This window comes from Epinephelus lanceolatus, chromosome 10, assembly GCF_041903045.1.
Source record: "Epinephelus lanceolatus isolate andai-2023 chromosome 10, ASM4190304v1, whole genome shotgun sequence".
NCBI classification, from domain to species: domain Eukaryota; kingdom Metazoa; phylum Chordata; class Actinopteri; order Perciformes; family Serranidae; genus Epinephelus; species Epinephelus lanceolatus.
This window is the reverse complement of record NC_135743.1, coordinates 35,018,034-35,036,941: the sequence shown is the minus strand read 5'-3', so window position 1 is coordinate 35,036,941 and position 18,908 is coordinate 35,018,034. Positions and strand designations below refer to the sequence as shown.

The 18,908-nt window shown below is 41.7% G+C and overlaps 1 protein-coding gene across 8 annotated transcripts in view; it reads right to left on the bottom strand.

Annotated features, from left to right (window-relative positions):
• The window catches only part of rims2a (regulating synaptic membrane exocytosis 2a), a 166,965-nt gene that overhangs the window by 141,199 nt on the left and 6,858 nt on the right, over positions 1-18,908 (bottom strand). The window lies entirely within an intron of this gene.

The following is an 18,908-nucleotide window of genomic DNA, read 5'->3' as shown; positions in this document are numbered from 1 at the left end:
CATTACATTATTTTTTTAAGGCATCAGGGTGGATTCAAGCACCAGTCCACCACGCTACTGCAAGTTTTTGTTCAGTTTTTCTCAGAAAAATTTATGTTAAATGTTGGCTCCCTTCACCATGAGCCCACCAGATCCCAGAAATATAGCCACACATCTGTGCAAGTTCAGAGTAACTAGCAAGCAGAGCAGTCCAGCTGAGTGACATTTGAGGGCTGCCTTGAATTGCACACACTGAGCTGGATCAGAAGGTGAGGATGGAGGCAGGAGCTCATTCTGTGTAAAGTTCAACAAAGCTGATCAACACATGCTTGGTTAGATTCCAATATGACTGATAGCATGGCCATTAAAGGAACAGTTCACCCCCAAATCAAAAATACATATTTTTCCTCTTACTGTAGTACCATTAATTAGTCCAGATCAGTGGTTCCCAACTGGTGGGTCGTGGTCCAAACATAGGCCGTAGAACCATTCTGTATGGACCGCAAGTGACTCACACTGTAGAGTGAGTGACTAACAGACAGCTACTTGACAAAGACAGCAAACTAGCTCAATGACACGGCCAAACTAAATGTATTTAACAATGGGACCTCGAACTAATGACTACGGAGAAATCTGGACCCAGTGGCTGCATCAGTTGGGAACCACTGATCTACATTGTTTTGGTGTGAGTTGCTGAGTGTTGGAGATGTCGGCCATAGAGATGTCTGCCTTCTCTCAAATGTAATGGAACTAGGTGACACACAGCTTGTGGTGCTCACAGTGCCCAAAAAATACATTTGAAAAAATCTGCAGCTGTGTCTCTTTCCAGAAATCATAACCCAGTATCTCAAGATAATCCGCAGACCTTGTTGTGAGCAGTTTCATGTAGGAACTATTTTCTTTCTACTGAACTGCGCAAAAAGGAAGCGTGCATCTACTGCTAGCTCACCTAGCATCACAGAGCTAGCTAAGGTTAGAAGGACGCTATTAATATTTACATCACGCACTGTCATGAGCATGAGCCTCTCATCCATGAGTAGATGCATGCTTCCCCTGCACAGTGATGCCGCTGGCCGAGGTAGTCTAGTAGCAAGAAAATAGTTCCCACATGAAACTGCTCACAACAAGGTCTGTGGATTAACTTAAATAACCAGGTCATAATTTCTGGAAAGACACATTTCTAGTGAGTTATTCAAATGCAATTTTTGGTGTCTTGAGTGCTGTCTACTTCCATTATATTCCAGAGAGGGCAGACATCTCTAACTCACAACTCACACCAAAACAACCTTGACTAATGAATAGCACTACAGGTAAGAGGAAAAATAAGTGTGTCCCTTTAACACCCATGAAAACAAACTAGGGTCAAAGGATCTGTTCACCTGGATGACAAAAAGACATATTTTCTCACTTTCTAACTTTTATGGGGCTCCAAGTTTAGAAAAATTACAATTAAATATTTTAACAGCAAGACAAACAATGTCCTAGTTACTCTGGACAATCCACAGATCTCAGTGTTTACAGTTTTCATTGGAACTGCCATTTATACAAAAACATGCTCCTATGAAAACTGTGTTGGACATTGAAAATATGATTTTTAAATCCTGTGTGCACCACAAGCAAAATTCAATTCACCACCACTGCAGTGGCCTGGCAGCAGAAACAACCAACCTGTGCAAATAAAATGGAAACTAAACAGACTAAATCAAAACCAAAAGGCCAAAAAATGGCAAATCGCTATGACTATCTCTTACAACAAAATCTATTTAGGAGAGTCTCTCTCTAATGACCACATTGGCTCAGAAACAGGAGAAGCAACTGTCCAAAATGTTGCAACTGTCATATACAGCTTCAGTAAACATGCATTTACATTAGACATTCTTCATGTGGAATTATTCTTATGCAGAATAACCAAGACACCACAACCAGCCCTAAAAAGCACACACACACACACACACACACACACACACACACACACACAAACAGCAATCACCACATGACTGTCTAACATCTGTACACCATCTAACTAAAGCTGCCAGTTCACCCACTCTCCTGGTTTAAGAGCAGATGTCACTATAAGCAAAACAGAGGCAAGTTGCCAGAACTTCACACACCTCATCACTGCTAATGTTAAATACATATTCAGCTGTGTAAAATTGAATGTGCTAATTGGACTTTGTCTGTTTCTGACTAAAGCTCAGCAACATTTACTTATCTCAATCTAAATGAATGACCTGATACATAAGATTTAGAAATCCGTTGACTCATACGAGCAGCAGTGTTGTTTAGTGTTATAAACATAATGAAAAATGCACGTCACAATTCCAAGGTTCCCCAGGTTATGTCCACATATTGCCAGGTTAAAGTCCAAAACCCAAATATATTCAAATTATGATGATATAAAACACAAATAAGCAGCAAATCAAACGAAGAGTATCAACTATTTCTTTCATAACTGTATTTTTGCTGGAACTAAAAAGCCTTTGAAACATCAGCATTCTATGTAGCGTTACCATACATACTCCATCTGATAAGTGCCTGACAATTCATTCACAAAAGCTATTTGACAATGAATAAAATGTCTACTAAAAACAGCAGCCCATCAAGTAAAATTACTTCAGGTTAATCCCAGTGTGTACACTACGTGGATGCCTTTAAACTCCTCAGGGCTCAAACAATTGTCATGCAGAGCATCAGCAGGGAAGCTTCCCAGCAGTCTACTTTAGCTAGAGGTAGAGCACACCAGAGTGAGAAATCTGTCTGTCTGATCTGTGTCAGATGGGTGAGAGAACACACGAGAGAAGATATAGTCCTGTGTACCCATCAGTCTCGCTGCTCTGTTTTCCGATGAGCCAGTCCATATTTATCCTCTCGCTGTGTTCTCCTGATGACCTGCAGCGCCGTTCTTTATTGATCCCATCAGCCCCGTCTCTGTGGTCGCATTACAAGCCTCATATTTATCTGATGGAACCTGCTGCCTGCTGCCTGCCTGCCTGCCTGCCTGCCTGCCTGGACAGCTGCCGGACAAAGTGTGTGTGTGTGAGGCTATCCGCCTATGTGTGCCCATATCCATGTGTGTACTGTACTCATACGTGTGCATATGTGAGTGTGAGTGCAGGGTGTATTATTTGACATGGGGCAGTAAAATGAGTGAGTGTAAAATGTCACAAGTGACGTATTCAGTATCCTGGCTGCTGAGGAGGCCTGCCGGGCAGATACAGTCTCTGTTTTCCATCTCTTTAACCTGCACTCTGCTTCACATGAACGCCCTAACACACACACACACACACACACAACACACTTGCACAGAGTAAAGGTTTAAGGAAAAGGTTTGTGTAGAGAATCCACATGTCTCAATGTATGATTCTCTTTTTTTTTTCTATTTCAGAGTGACAGTTTTAAGTCTAAGCAAGCCACATGCTGCTGTTATTTTTAGTCTCTGTTGTTATTTTTGTTCTGTATTTGGGTTCCCACCTTCTCTGCTTCACTGGCTTTGCATGGAGAAGCAGCCGGGTCTGATGATGACTGATGCTACACTGCTCTCTAGTGGACAGATGTGCAGCATAAACTTCGAAGAACTACAGTAGATTCCTGGAGCTCTATAAGGGAATGTGTGAGTAGTTTTTATGCCATTTGGTTCAAATTCTGAAAATGACCTATCAGAAAATAGGGAGTAAGGGAGGAAGAGAGACATAAAATAAGTGAAATGTTATTTCTGAGAGTGTGAGATAATAACGTAGTGCTTTTGTTATTTTATTCCCCCCAAACCATGCTGGTCTCATTCTAGTCATCTACAAATGCAGTTGACCAGCTGGCAGGATGCTCCGCACTACTGTGGGTCAATTAATTGATTAGTTAATCAGCAGAGAATTTAAGTAGCATCTATTTTGGTATCAGTTAACTGTTCAATTCACTTTCCAAGCAAAAATACCCAGCCTTTGCTGGTACCAGCTTTTTACATGCAAATGTTTTCTGCCTTTTTTCCTGTTGTTTGTGAACTAAATATCTTTGTTTGGACTATTTTGGACTTTTGTTTGGACAAAATGAACAAACTGTCAATTTGTGCTCTGGGAAATTGTATTTGTCATTTAAATAAATGTCTGATATTTTAAAGACAAAGCAATTAATCAGTTTTGTCTAGAAGGTAATCAGCAGATTTTTGGACAAGGAATTTTTTTAGCAGACATAAGAGGAATCTTTTAAGTAATTGCATAAAGGCGTTTGTAAAATCAGGTTTTAATGTCATAGTCTGAGGTTTCTTTTAGTCTATATTGTCAATTTATTATCATGAATTTTAAAACACAACAGAAGCTGAAACTATAAGTGGTTCATGACAGCTTTTCATAGTTGCCTTTCACCAGGTAAGACTATCTCAATGATACAAGCCAGAGGTTGGAGTAAGTCACACATGTGTGAGTAACAAGCAAGTCTCAAGTCTTTACCTTCAAGTCTCATGTCCCATGTACTGGGGTGAGAGTCAAGCAAGTCGAGTGGAGTCCCTGCTATAAGTAGAGCAAATCACATGTCATATGAGACTCTGATGATCTACCCCAGTTTCCACATGAAATGCATTAAAATAAAAATAAAGTTTAGTTTTAATTTTCAACATTAGCAAAAACTGTTGCAGCCTGCTAACACATTTGATATTTGACATTTTGTGGCAATCAATAAAAAACATCTAAATGAACAGCACTGGAGAGTGGGGCTTTTATATTACAATATAGCTCTAAATGGCTCTAAAGTGAAAGCAGTAGTACAACACAAAGAAGCTGGATGTTGTTATAGTTGTGTCACTGATTTTTGAGCTGCAGATCTTGCATAACGCTGTTGTCTTCTTATTAACATGATTGACAACAAAATAAAATGCAAATATCAAATGAAAAGCCAATTATAAAAAGTCAGATTTCAAGTCATTAATACCAAGTCAAGTCGAGACAGTTATCAATGTTAGTCAACCAAGTCTCAAATCCTGAGTCATGCCATGTGTTTTGAGTCCCTTGTCTCTGATACACACACCACTAACACCAGTGACACCACTAACCTCACGCAAACTGGGTAAATATCGTGAGCAGCAATAACCCACCACGGTGGAGGATATGAAGAAACAACACTATAGGCAAGCACAAACATCGTCCACAGGAAATGAGAGGACATCATTGCTGTGCATGTTGTGGACTGCACACTCAAAACACCACAGCTACACTGCTTAGCACCAAAGATGCTGGCAAAATCAAAAATCTACTTGAAGCTTGTGCATCGCCCCTTTAAGAACTAACTTGGAAGATAACACTGATTCTGTCCCCCCAGGAAAGGCAAACCAAAACATGCACGCTGCGATGCCAAAAAACATGGTCTCCATGTAAAAGCAAACAAGCCTGCAACTCTCTTGCTGAGGATCTCATTCAACTCCGATGGGAGTGAGATCCTTGGGAGAGTTGGATTGATCCAGCTCCTTCTGCACAGACAGCAGGACAATTACACAGCGGGCTGTCACGAGGACCCAAACATTTTAGTAAGATCCCAGAGATTTAATTAATCTGAGTCCTCTGAAGATATCGCTGCTAATAAGCAGAGGGGGCAGGAGGAGAGAGGAGGATGCTTAAAACATACCTGCTGCAAAATCGTGCCATCTCTCCGTCTGTGTTTCACCCACAGCCACCCCTTTGCCACAGTTGTGTTAAGACAAATACACTGATGTGACAGCTGTACAATGAGCCCTGAATCATTACATTCCCAAACATCCAGAACAGATTGGCATAACGGCACATGCACCACAGCAGGTCCAGCGACATCTAATGTGCATCTAACAACTTCTGATGGGCAGCAGAAACAGAGCCCAGCCCTCTTCATACAGCTCAGATGCCAAGTAAAGACTTGCTGGCACAGAGGACACAATCATTCATTCATACTGTAGTCAACACATTTAGGCACAGATTGTCAAATCAACTGATAAATTACAGAAGCTTTGTTGAAAACAAATGCCATTGTGAATCTAAAGAAACATGTTATGAAACAGAAATTCGCCTTCTGGTTCAGTCTCACTGCTCTCATTAACGCTTGATAAACCCACTGTACACTACCTGCCCAGCATCAAACAGACAGACAGATAAAGTTAGCCACTGGCTGGGGATCATAGTGGAGCATTTAGCTGATAAAGAGCCAGATATTTCCCTCAGGGTTGGTGAAGAGCTAAACAGAACTAAGCGGAGTGAATATTTAACTTGTGTACATTCATCAGACATATACACAAGTGAATGTTGCTCTGTATCTGCTGAATGCGTAAGCAGGCAATTATTTGCTAATGTCCATGTTTACCTTTTAAACATTTTGTAAGATGATATCATGTCAATGCTTGTTGCACTGCCCCCAAGTGGCTAAAAAATTACTCAGTGCAGCTTTAAAGCTGTAGTTGGTAACTTTTGTCATATTTGCTGAAACTTTATTCACACAGCACTAAATGAGACAGATGATATGCCTTCTCCATTGCCTTGTTGTGCTTCTAATAGCCTTACCACACGTGAACAAAAACAGCCAATCAGACCTGAGGAGTCTCTAACACAGCCGGTCATCATGTCAATTACTGCTGGTGAACTGTGGTAAAACTGTCAAACTACGCAGCGCTGATCAAATATATCAAGATTCTGTTACTGTGTTGCCTATTTCTCTCCTCAGTGTTTTTAGAGACATACTTTTGGTTCACTGTTTAGCTGTTAAATGAGAAGACTGGTCCGGCTGGTGACTGGTTGACTGTTTCCAACATCACAGCCAGATCACATACTTTTTCATGTGATGTGTGATGTTTTTTCTCACTCTCAACAAATTCAATGAAAAGAAAACAATTTGTTAATCTGCCTGCTTCTCTGTATAATAATGCATTTGTTGGGAACTATTTCAGCCATAAATTAATACACATTTGGTGTGTTAATGAGTATTTACAGCACTGCTGTGACATTAACTCTTAAAGCTTCTATAAACCACATTCAGTGCCTGGGCTGGAATTGCCTGCAGACGGCACTCACCTCTGAGGTGGAGATGGCTGTGCCGAAAAAGCAAGGCTAGTAGTACTTGCTACACTAATGGTGCTAGCAGTGCTAACAATGGCGACAGTGCTGTCAGAGCTAATAGTGTGAACCTGGGGAGGGGGACCGGAAGGTGGGTGTAACACTTCTGTGACAGCACTGTCCTGTTATCCACGGGAACCGCCATATATACACAGTGCAGAGCAGGGGCGATTAGCTAGCCAGTGGGATCTAAAGGGAGGGACTTAATCGCACTAACATGCGCATGTGGCCAGCTACCAAAACAAAGAACAGAGAAGCTCAGATTTTAACACACAGAGGGAGCATGACTCTATTCTCTGCTCAGGGCACCATTACTCCACTATATTTTTACATGGAAATTGTTGTTTGCTGCTTTATTAATGTCCTGAATGTCAACTATAGAGCCTTTAAGGAATAAAAATCCACAGGCTTCTCATTTACACTATTACTATAAAGAGATATTTAAGTTCCAGCACCAGGAAATAATGCAGCTCTGAAACACTACATTTTCTCTGTGTAAGCTGCTGTATCAGTATCTAATCAATGTCAAAAATGACATGAAAAATTACCTCCATCAGTTTGCTGGCTGTCCATCAACAATAATACTCTACTTCTGTTCATTCGAGGCCCTAACAGCAGGCCCACACACACAGTATTCTCTGTCACGCTGTACTGAGCTTCCACACATGCCACCCAAGGCGTAATTACTTTCCAATTACACCACCTCCCCTGCCTAAAGTGTGCCGGGCATGCCCAGCCAGTCACTCCAAGGTCTCTCTCTCTCCCTCTAATCCTGTCTTTGAGCAAACTGCAGCTGCTCCGGACCTTTCTGTTTCCCTCTCAAAAGTCAGCCAGATGTTGGTGAAGCAGCTAAGAACAGTAGGGATGTGGGTAGATGTATAGTAGCAGCACTCTCCTCGGGGAAAGTGTGACTTTTTACTGATGAGCAGAAGGAAACAAGCCTGAACATGACTTCCAACTCAACACATCAATATCCCTTGAAATGTGAGTGGAGGCTGCAGTGGACGCTGGTTAGTTTTTGATGGAGGTGTCTTCACTATAGATTTAGATCTGCATGTATCTGTGTAGTCGCTTGCTCTGGACTCTTTGCACACTGACTTGAGAGCACATCCTAGCAGAGTTGCTACAATGAAATGATACAATGTCTCCTCAAATGATATTATAGTAGGATACTGACATCCCACAATGCTTGATGATTTAGTGAGATGCAACCTCGTCTTGGCATTAAGGCTGGAGTAAAAAATCTGTGATAAGGGATCTCATGGCTAAACAGTGACCCTGTAGGCCCTCTGAGTCCACTACATGCTGGGTGATAATGAGATCATAAGGGAGTAATCTGGGTCAGTGGGTAAATACCAAATACATACATCATTAACACCATCCCAGCCAATCCGTACTGCCAGGAGAAGAGGTTAATGTCAGTCTGAAATCACTCAGAAGCTAGTGACCTACAGGGAAATCTATCACTGGAGGAGGTGGCACTGCTGAATTCGGTTCTTGTCTTGGGAAGAATCATTTAATGCTGATAAAAGGCCACATTTTTAAAGGCCACACATTCACTCTATGGTATGGTCAAAAAATGTATAATGCTGATCTAAAATCTTTAAATTGAAAAAAAAAAAAAAAAAACACCAAAAAAACAATTTTCTGATATTAATTGAAATAAAATGTCAAGTATGACAGGGCATTCATATGCATGTATTTTATATTTCCATGGTCCAAGCAAGAAAAGGCTCACATAAATTTTGCAAAATAAAATGATACTTTTTTTACAATAAGAAATCTCACCAGACTATTGACATGTTTTTGAGCTTTGACACCAGCAAAGGTATAATACTAAGCATATCATTTTTATCACCTTTATCAAAGGAAATGGAAAAATCAAAGATTGGTGAATGTGTGTAGTAATATAGTAAAAAATGTACTATTTGTATAATATCTTTATTATACAAATGCATATAATATTTGTGTAATATCTACTAACTATACTACACTACACTATACTATGCTATTCGTAGTTTGTTTTATTTTACAGTATTTTACAGTAACCCCTTTAATTTCTTTTCTTTCTTTTTTGTCTGTACATGTAGGTGCATTCTGGGATTCAATTTGTGTCTTTTGTTTTGGTTTTCTTCTTTTTTTGTGGCCATTTGGACAACTGTGTTGTGTGCAGATTATTTAAGGCATAACCAAACAAAAGAATTCTAATATAGTCAAGACAATAGAGAGGAGGCGCTGCTGGGTATTTGTGGTGATAACATACAGGTGCTCTTTGAATAATTCAGGTGTACTGTGCTTATTTAATTCCATAAAATACAATCTCTTCCCTCCTCCTTCTTTCTCCCTTCTATTGATGATGTATCACTTCCTTATTTTTTAGCAATAGGCTTACAGATTGACAGAGAACCATCCTCCCACTCTGCTCAATAGTGTAACACAATATAGGTGTGTAAGCCACTGCTGACAATGACCCTGATGAATACCTGTCTTGATCGCAACACGTTGGTCATTTTAAATACAGACTGTCATTTAACACAAAAGCATCTTAATTTTGCTCAAATTCTACAGTGTGCCTTGAGTTATTTCTTTGCATTTAATAGTTTTATTGAGACCATATTCCACCCATGCAAAGAGCCCTACATTTAATGTAGTGTACACAATGTGAAAGGATTTCCCTATTGTGTGTGTTTGTAAGGGAATGTCCAAAATGTGGAAACAACACTTAACAAAGAAGAAAATGTAATGTAAATGTAATCATTGTAAAATCTATCAGAAACTCCACCCACATGACATTCCCCCAAAGCCTGTTAAGAATGTGTTACTGTACTCCACCCAGCCACATAAGGAAAATCAACATGACCGTGTCAGCATTATCCCTGCAGGATATATAAAACAGAAATCCCCCATTGTACCACCTCTACCGAAAATCTCCAAGAAGAGGAGCTAAAAATAGCAGCTCGTTTAAAGACAGACGATTAGGTCTTGAGACACCTGTTCATTCTACCTCTCTAATAAATGCCAGAAGACGTGCTACTTAACACTTTCTCTCCACCTCAGAGAGGATTAGGGGCAGGGGATAGAGTGCTGATAACTTCCTCTGGCACGGGGCGCTGGCACCGTGCGATAGGCAGGGCAGGAGGGACGGCGAGAGGGCAAGCGCCTCGGTGTGGAGGGGTTGGCCAGCTACCACAGCTGGGCCTTAGAAAGCACAGATAGGATTGAATCCGCGGGGCACACTCATCAGAATAGGCAATCTAACAGCGCGCAAGCCAGACCTCCTGACCAAGGACTAATATTCAGATTGTCAAACAAGAGTTGGCAACAGCAGATTTTCTGAGCAACGGGGAAGTGGCTAATCTGCTGCCAAATATAACTAAAATCCATCTGTTTCCTTAGATTACCTGCCAGGATTCAATTGAGCTGCTCCATATCTCCCCTCCTGAGAGATTTCCAAGTGGCAAAGAGTCAGCTAATCACCCAGCAGCCCACACATTCACAAGTGTATTTCCATGCAAGGCTTACAGGAAACACATGTACAATATTCATTTTAATACAGCAAGTTTATTGTGCAGTGAAAAAGGTAACTATATGAGCAACATTTAGTCAGAGGCAGTGATACACCGTGTTTGTGTTCTTGCACATATGTGCTTGTTTGCTTTGGTAATGGTGTGTGTACAAATGTGAATGCTTGGTTGCTTCTCCTGTCAGCCTACTTTATTCATCCTGACACAGATACATTTTATTCTGGCTGTGATCAGCACTTTCTTGGCAACTGCATTGTCCCATGCTAACGTCACAACTCCTCCCATACACGGCTCAACAAGAGCTCCACTGGGAAAACTCTAGAATCTCAGCCCTAACCCCATCGTGGCGAGGTCACCGCCCTCCGCGTTAGCCCAATCTCTAGCTCCAATGGCCAGACAGAGACGGCTGATTGCAGCTCCATGTCCTCCTCTAAGCCTATTCTACACACGGTGAAGCATCAAGCCACTCCTCGAGCACCAATTCTGTCCAGTCTCACTATTTCCATATTATTTCCAGTCTCATAGTCAGCAAAAGCCTAGTTTCAGCCTTTCCTCCTGGTCTTTGTAGCTGGAACATCTCAGGTTTAATCCCAAAATATTACACTTGTTTAGAGCATCGGCCAAAAAAATTTAATTGTAGTAGAATTAGTGATGATCATGATCGTACTCCAATTCTGTGCTGCTCGCCCTCGCCCTCACCTCCCATCATCCTCAAACACATACAGAAACCTCTCCATGATGTTGTTGTTCCTGGCTGGGAGCAGTAGGTGGGCTGTACTGAAACTGCAGTCAGCTGTCTGTGTCTCACTCTGGGCTATAATAATAGCCCGTCCATGGCTAACAATAGAGAGGTAATAGATACCTCGCCTATTGTTGGCCCAGCCTGTTCTACTCCTTCCTGTCCCAATTCATCGCAGCAGCACGTCACTATTAGCTTAACTAAACTGTATACAGCGTACACAGGGGCAATCCGATATCAGCTCACTGCAAACAGGTTACACCCATCACTTTGCTAAAATATTGCTGGGCTGTAGACGCCATATGATGTTACACACCCTAGAACTGAGCTATCTGTTACCTCATCAAGTTATCACAGACAGCTAGAGGTGGGAGGGAGTCATTGTTTTGCGAGTCTCAAGTCTTTGCACTCAAGTCCCTTGTCAAGACAGGGCTGGAGCCTATCCCAGCTGACATTGGGTGAAAGGCTCAGTTCGAAGCAAAGTTACAAGTCATTGGTGTTAAATTCCAAGTCCAAGTTGCAAGTCTTTTTTTTTTTTTTTTTTTCCCAAGTCGAGCCTGAAGTTATGAAATTTGTGTCGAGTCTGACTCAAGTCCAAGTTGTGTGACTCGAGTCCACACTCTGCATACAACACATAAGACATATCATGGGGGCTTTAAAGGCTGGCACGTTCAGCCAAATAAACAGATGTGACCACAATACTGTACAACTGAAATTAACTTGAACTCATTGTCTCTCAACATCTGTCCGACGGCAGAAAGATCTGTTTGACTTTGACTGCTGCGAAATCCCAAATCAAAGGATTCCCTTGCATTAGCCGCCTCTCTGCACAGATTTAAAGCCAACCAACCATCCAAGCAGCTGCCCACTCGAGGATAAGGCGACCAGCTTCTACTCGCCGTCTACAGCAAACACAGCCAAACCCCCTCCCCTCCTCATCGCCTCATGCCTGGTGACTTTAAATGCCTGCGTTTCCTGCCTTTGAGATACTACTTCAAATGATCGTATTTATGTTTCACAAAGGAGGATTTCTATGGTTCTGTGGAGCAACACCCCACCCCCACCCACCCACCCTCCCTCCCTCCCTCCTCGTTCCACTACTACACATTCAGGCCATCTCATCATCACCATGGCGATGGCAGCAGTATCTCAGTGGGACGAGTGATATTAAGGGATTAGTGGGAGATCCTCCATCAGACTCCGGTCGAGGAGCACGATCCCGGGATCACAACATCGCCTCTCTGTGTCTCTCTCCTGATCAGTGTCAGATGACGGGGATGAAAAAACAGGCCTCTTCACTGTTATTTTCACAGTGGATAGGCCTACTGTAGCACACGCAAGACTACACAGACCCGAGCAACCGTGAATACACTAACACGTGCACACATACAGATACTGAATCTGTGGAATAAATGCATTTAAAGCTCCCCACAAAGCCACCTCCAGCCCTAGGCAGTGTGAGCAGTAGGTCTATACACTGTACAGTATGTCCTAGTGTAGGTTACATGGTTGTGCCTGTGTGTAGTGTTCAAACAGTAGGCTTATATAAGGGCCTCGGCTGCATTAGTGACGTTACGATAACGGCTGCTCTTTATCCTCCCCTATTTATGTCAGTCGGCTGCTTCTGTAATCTACCTACAGCAACATCTACTGTACATGTAAAGCAATGTAATGCTTCTAGACATGTAACCCCTAAACACTGGTAAACAATTCAACAGAGGAGAATTATGATGGCACAAGAGAGCAATAGCAGTTGTAATATAAATGATGTGCTGGGCAAACAGGAAGCAAATTAAAAGCATTAAAAAAGCATTAAAAGCAAGCAGTTTTAAGGCAACATCAAAAAGATTTCATATGATTACAGCAGGTATTTTCTAAATAAAATTGCCTATGATGTCAGCAGGGATTGCATAAGCAAATGTAAAGTTTTCCAACAGAATCACTGCACCAGTCATTACATAATAAATTCTACTGTCTGGTTGCCTCTCTACGGAGCCACTGTGTGTGTGTGGGCGTTTCATTGAGAGTGTAGTATGTCTGCGCGCGCGTGTTGGACGAACACAGGGAGGCTGTGTTTGTTTACAGAAAGCACTGGATGGGTCGAGTTTTTGGCCACACAAAGGAGCATTAGAAGGACCGGCTCGGCAGCATCCATGTGTTTGAGTCACCAGCTTGCACCTGCTCCAACCAGCTGAGTCTTGAGTGAGCAAAACATGGACAGACACACAAATACACACAGGGAAGGAAAGATTACAGCGCCCTGTGTAAACTACCGCTAGTAAGCACGCGGACTCACACAGAGCAAAGCATCTTGGAGAGGGGGGGGCTATTAACAAGTCATGTTATCGCTTGCTGTAATTTTATTCTTTTTGTTTTAACATTTATTTGGGTTAGTAGCAGCTAAACTGTAAACTTAATATTTTCATATCCAGCAGACTTTTCTATGTAGTTTCATTCTCGCTGCAGGGTCAGAATCTGGGTCTGTGCTGTGTTGTGCCTCTTTTTAAGAATCTGCAACATGAAAACAAGCTTATTTTGAGCCTTAGTTTACCAAAAATAGCACTTATTAAAGTGGCCCACATGAAATGCACGAGCTTGCATTCTAGGGTGAGTCTAACTGTACTGAAGTTCTAACTTTGTGTCCTGGTCTAAAAAAAAACTCCTTTGTTAGTGGCAGCAACATTCACTTGATATGCTAATGTCTGAGGACAGTAGTTTAGCTGCTGCCACAGTGATAGCAGAGGCCTGCTAGGTGTAAACCTTAAAGCTGAAATGTGTGGCTGTTAGACTGCTTCTCCAAAGACAATAGTTTTAAGAAATTAAGTGTGGATGAAAATACAAATTACTTGACAGACCTTGCAAACACTCTGGAATCCTGCAGGGGGAACTTAAGGAAGAAACTAGGAATAAGGGGAGCTGGGCATCCTTGCTTTGCATATGACCATTGTGACCTGGACCCAGGCAAGGGGCAGAAAATGGATGAGGGATAGATTCATAGCTTGAGCTGTAGAAAAAAAAATCAAGAATAGTTCAACATTTTGGCCCAAGAGTTAGATAAGATGATAGATACCGTTTGGCCTCTACCTTCTGTAAGCAACATATAAAACTTGAGCATGCAGATGATTAACTTAGTATAAAGACTGGAAGCAGGGAGAAAAAGTTGAAAGTCCAATTCTGTCTAAACTAGTTGTTATTTTTCTATTCATAACTATTCTTTTTATGTCTCCGCACGCACCAGCTGCAGCCAGAGGCATTATGTTTTTGGGCTATCCATATGTTCACCCCATTCTCATAAACACAAGTATCTCAAGTACACCTTAAGAGAATTACCTCAAATTTGGCAGAAGCGTCCACCTGGACTCAAAGATGAACTGATTAGATTTTGGTGGTCAAAGGTAAAGGTCACTGTGATCTCAAAACACGTTTTTGGCCCTAACTCGAGAGTTCTTACGCACACAAATGTCTAAGAGAATAAAAATGATGAAGTGATGACATTTTATACCAAAAGGTCAAAGGTCAACTTCACTGTGACATGATAATGTTCTGCAAAAACACTTTTCTAGCCATTATACAACGTCCTAACTCAGGAACAGAAGGTGACACAAATCCGGGTGCTCACTTATAAATAAGAAACTATAATGATTGTATAAATCTTGTGTGCTGCCAGGCTGAAGATGTGTGTGAAGCATCTACATACTTCTCTGCAACAACATCCATACTCAAAGCAACTTGACTGGTTAGGGGAGGCATATAACTGGGCCGCAAGGCAGTAATTGTAGTTTTTTCTAAAAATTAAACTATTAATCCACCTCATTTCCCAAGATATATAAAGTGTTACTTCAACTGTATCAGCTTAAATTTCTGTTACAATTCTATAAGCAATTTTCCGTTTAATACTCAGCAGCAAGCTTGTTATTCCCCTTTGATTCTTTTTGCTGCCTCACAAACTACCAACTAACCTGCTTAGATTTGATGAATTACAACAAATTATTGATAAGTGGACCAACTAGTGACAACACTTCTGCAGAGTTTTGTAAGATGCATTTGCTTATTTTTCTCTCATTACCAGCAGCTACAATATAGCTGTTAAAATTGCTATAAGTAGCATAAGGAGCATGCAAACAACACTTGGCCACTTTACAACAATTGTGTCAATTGATATCAGAAAACTGACAAAGCTATGATGAATATAAATTCAATCAGACCAAGTCTGGCTTTATTAAATTGTTCTGTCTTTCTCAAATCACTAAATAACATTAAATAATTTATTTAACAAAGTACAAAAGAATAAGAATGAGTTTTATCAATTTCTCTAATGATTAACTAAATATCTTCTCTCCTCATGACGAGGTCTTGTGTCTTACTGGTGGTTGGAGTTTGTTCTGTAAGCCTCTTTGCTTTGCTGCCTGGCTTTCCTGGATGCCTAAATGGCCACAGGCCTTGCTGCCTGTTTAGATGCCTGGCTGCTTGCCGGCCACTGCAGAAAGCTGAATGTCTCCCCTATTAATAGTCCAACTAACAGCATGAGGGTTTCTCACTCTTTGAGTGCAATCAGCTTGAGATGACCTGGTGCCACGTTCCACCTTTAGTAACTGGCCGTGCAGCAGCCTCCTAAATGTCTCTTACTTTTCTATCCAGGTATCTCTGTTTCCCTCTCCTGCTCTCAGCCTCTCACTAAAAATTCTTTCGATGCATGCACAACTGCCACACTATGAAGGGATACACAGACACTCATGCAAAAAAACACACACACAAAAGTAGACTCTACTGTTGTTGCAGTGGAGTTGACAAACCCTGGTCACGGGTTTGTGACTGATTTAGCTGATTCACACATTATCCACAGAGTAAGAAGATAATTTGGGCCCTCCAGGCCACGTGGTTTGAGACCTCGGCTGTACAGAGTGGAGAGATGTCTTTTCCTCTGACCTTTCAGGGTTCAACAATCATAAAACAAACCCTGGGGGAATGTCACAGGGGAGAGAAAAGGCACCACACCTCACTAGCTTTACTATCTACACTGACACAGCACCTGTCCCACAGTTTTCCCTTTGTAGGTTGAAAAATCTAAAAATATGTCTCCTGTTTCGCCTCCTCAATCATAAAGCGTAAATGAAAGTAGTGCGTTGTGCAGGATTAATCTCAGCTGCATCATCACACCACCTTAAGATTTTGGGGAAGATGCATTTAACATCAACGCCGCCAGCTACTCTATAGCAGGCACATATGTTCCTCAGAAGCACAGGGCTTCCCTCAGAGGGTCAGATGCTGTATATCTTCCTCTGCATTGACTCTACTCAAGCTGGATGGGGACGGGGGATGGGCAATAAAAGTGATAAAGTGATCCCCTTTTGCTTTCACGTTTCTACTCTCTCTACTCCTGTTGGCTGCTGCTACCTTTTGCATTTTCTATTCATCTCCTTTTTTGTCTGTTTTTCCCCCCTTCGTAAACTACTATTCAGCTCAATCGGCATTTCTATCACATTGTGTTGCTCTCATTCAGGCTACTCTTGCACAGCATGCTGAGAGGCTTATGTAACAACAGGCCAGATGTTCTAGTACTGGAGCTGTGGCTGGGTTCTGTTCTGATTCAGTCCAGGATCACGAGTCCCTAACACTGCAATCGTATAGTTTTGAACATTTATTCATCTGGGTACATTAATAATTTGCATCACATTTTTTGCATGCTAGATGGAGAAATAATACTTTCTCTAGTTGTGGAATTGAACTGATTATACAAGGTATCAGCTTATAATATTGCCAATCCAGCATGAGCTGCTTAAATACAATTCATTATCAAAAAATTACAGCAGCTTAAGGCACTGTTAACTAATTATTTAACACATACAGTGAAAAGCAATTGCCTGGTGTTGCAGTGCACACTTTATTATACATTACTAAAAAATATATAACATCCCTTGTGCTGGTTAGCACAACCTACTTCTCATTCTAAAATATTTTCCTACTGTCATGTTTTGCCAAGGGCATTTCAAATTGCACAGCCAGGGGCAGGAAAATCCCTTCAAACTTTGCTTGAGGGATAAGAGCCCAGAGAAGAATAAAACCTATGCTGACAAATGCAGATGTTATTTAGAACAAAGCCCTGAGAGACAATAGAGCCCGATGCTGTGCTGTGCCATGCCAGAGAATAGCAGGCTATGGGAGATGGCAGGCTGATTGCTCTGTCAATGGGGACTGAGGCTGTCATATCAGCAACAAGACCCGATAGCATCTCAGACGTCAATGTCTCTCCTCTCATTTTCTCTCTGATGCCCCCTTCTCCTTTCCTGTCCTCTTCTTCTCCTCTCGTCCCCTCATCCCCTCTCATTTCCTCTCCTCTCTCCTGTGCTAACCTACGCTTTCCTCTCGTCCTGCCCTCTCGTCTCCTTTTCTGTTTCGCCTTAGCTTAGCCTCGTATGTCTTCGTCTTTTCCTTCCTCGCCCAGCCTAAAATGGATAAGAGACTCATCAGAACGTAGAATATAATTAGAATAAGTTGAAACAAGTTATTTCTATTATCAACTAATCCCACAAAAACAACAAAAACCAACAACGAACTGATCCTACTAACAAGTTTTGCTTGTGCAGCCGAAGCCTGCTGTAGAGCTCTGTCCAAAAACTATTAAAAACACCTTCATGAGCCACACCATTGTACTTGGTGTGATGTTCCTTCATCATCCTGAACATTAGCATTGTTGCTGTTTATTTTTAGACAATCACACTTGCATCGCACCACTGCCATAAATATTCTCTAGCGCACCAACCCTATGATGAAAATTGTCTCGACCAAATCCTCCTGTTTGAGGGATATTTGCAAATACAAGCCTTTTTAAAGCTACAAAAATCAATATTTCTATGTGAACAATTGGTCAAATAAGTGTATGCAATGTGTAAAAAGGCTGTTTGTCAAGATGACCTAACAGTGACTTATCACCCCACCCTACAGTTCCTCTCAGCTCAGTGCAGCATATAAGCATCCTTCAGGTCATTGTTTTGGTTTTAGGACCTGAAACTTTGCTGCTTCACTTTCACCTCTCTCTCACTACCTTCCAGCACCAAATGGCACACATGGCAAAGTTAGCTACTAGCTAGTGAATACAGTAGAGCATTTGGCAAGCTAAAGAAAATGACATACAAAAACAGAGCTATAGATAGAGAGTGGATATTATATAATAGACTTACATTTGTCAGTTGGTCAGAAACACAACCTCAGGTGAGTGCTATTGTTGCTACTGTAACTGTCTGCTAACACGTAAAAACAACTCGGTCTCCCTCCCAAGCCGGTGGCCCATTAATGTTAGACACCAATGTACAGAAACACCCTTTAGCTTCAGTATGTGACACCCTGGGCTGTGGCATATCCTGATGCTCCAGGCAACTACCGTGGTATGAAGTGCAAGAAAGTCCACATAGAGCGGGCAGGAGGGGAGGTGGATGAGCCAAACAAACTACAAACTTTAACCAGGTCTCAGCCATGGGTTTAAGTTGAACACATGGCTGCTGCAAGAAGGATGCAGCCTTTGTATAGGGGGTACGAGGTTAGCTAGCTGGCACCTCAGGACTGCAGGAATGCATTTAACGAGCAGAAACTGTACATTTCCTGTGAAAGCAG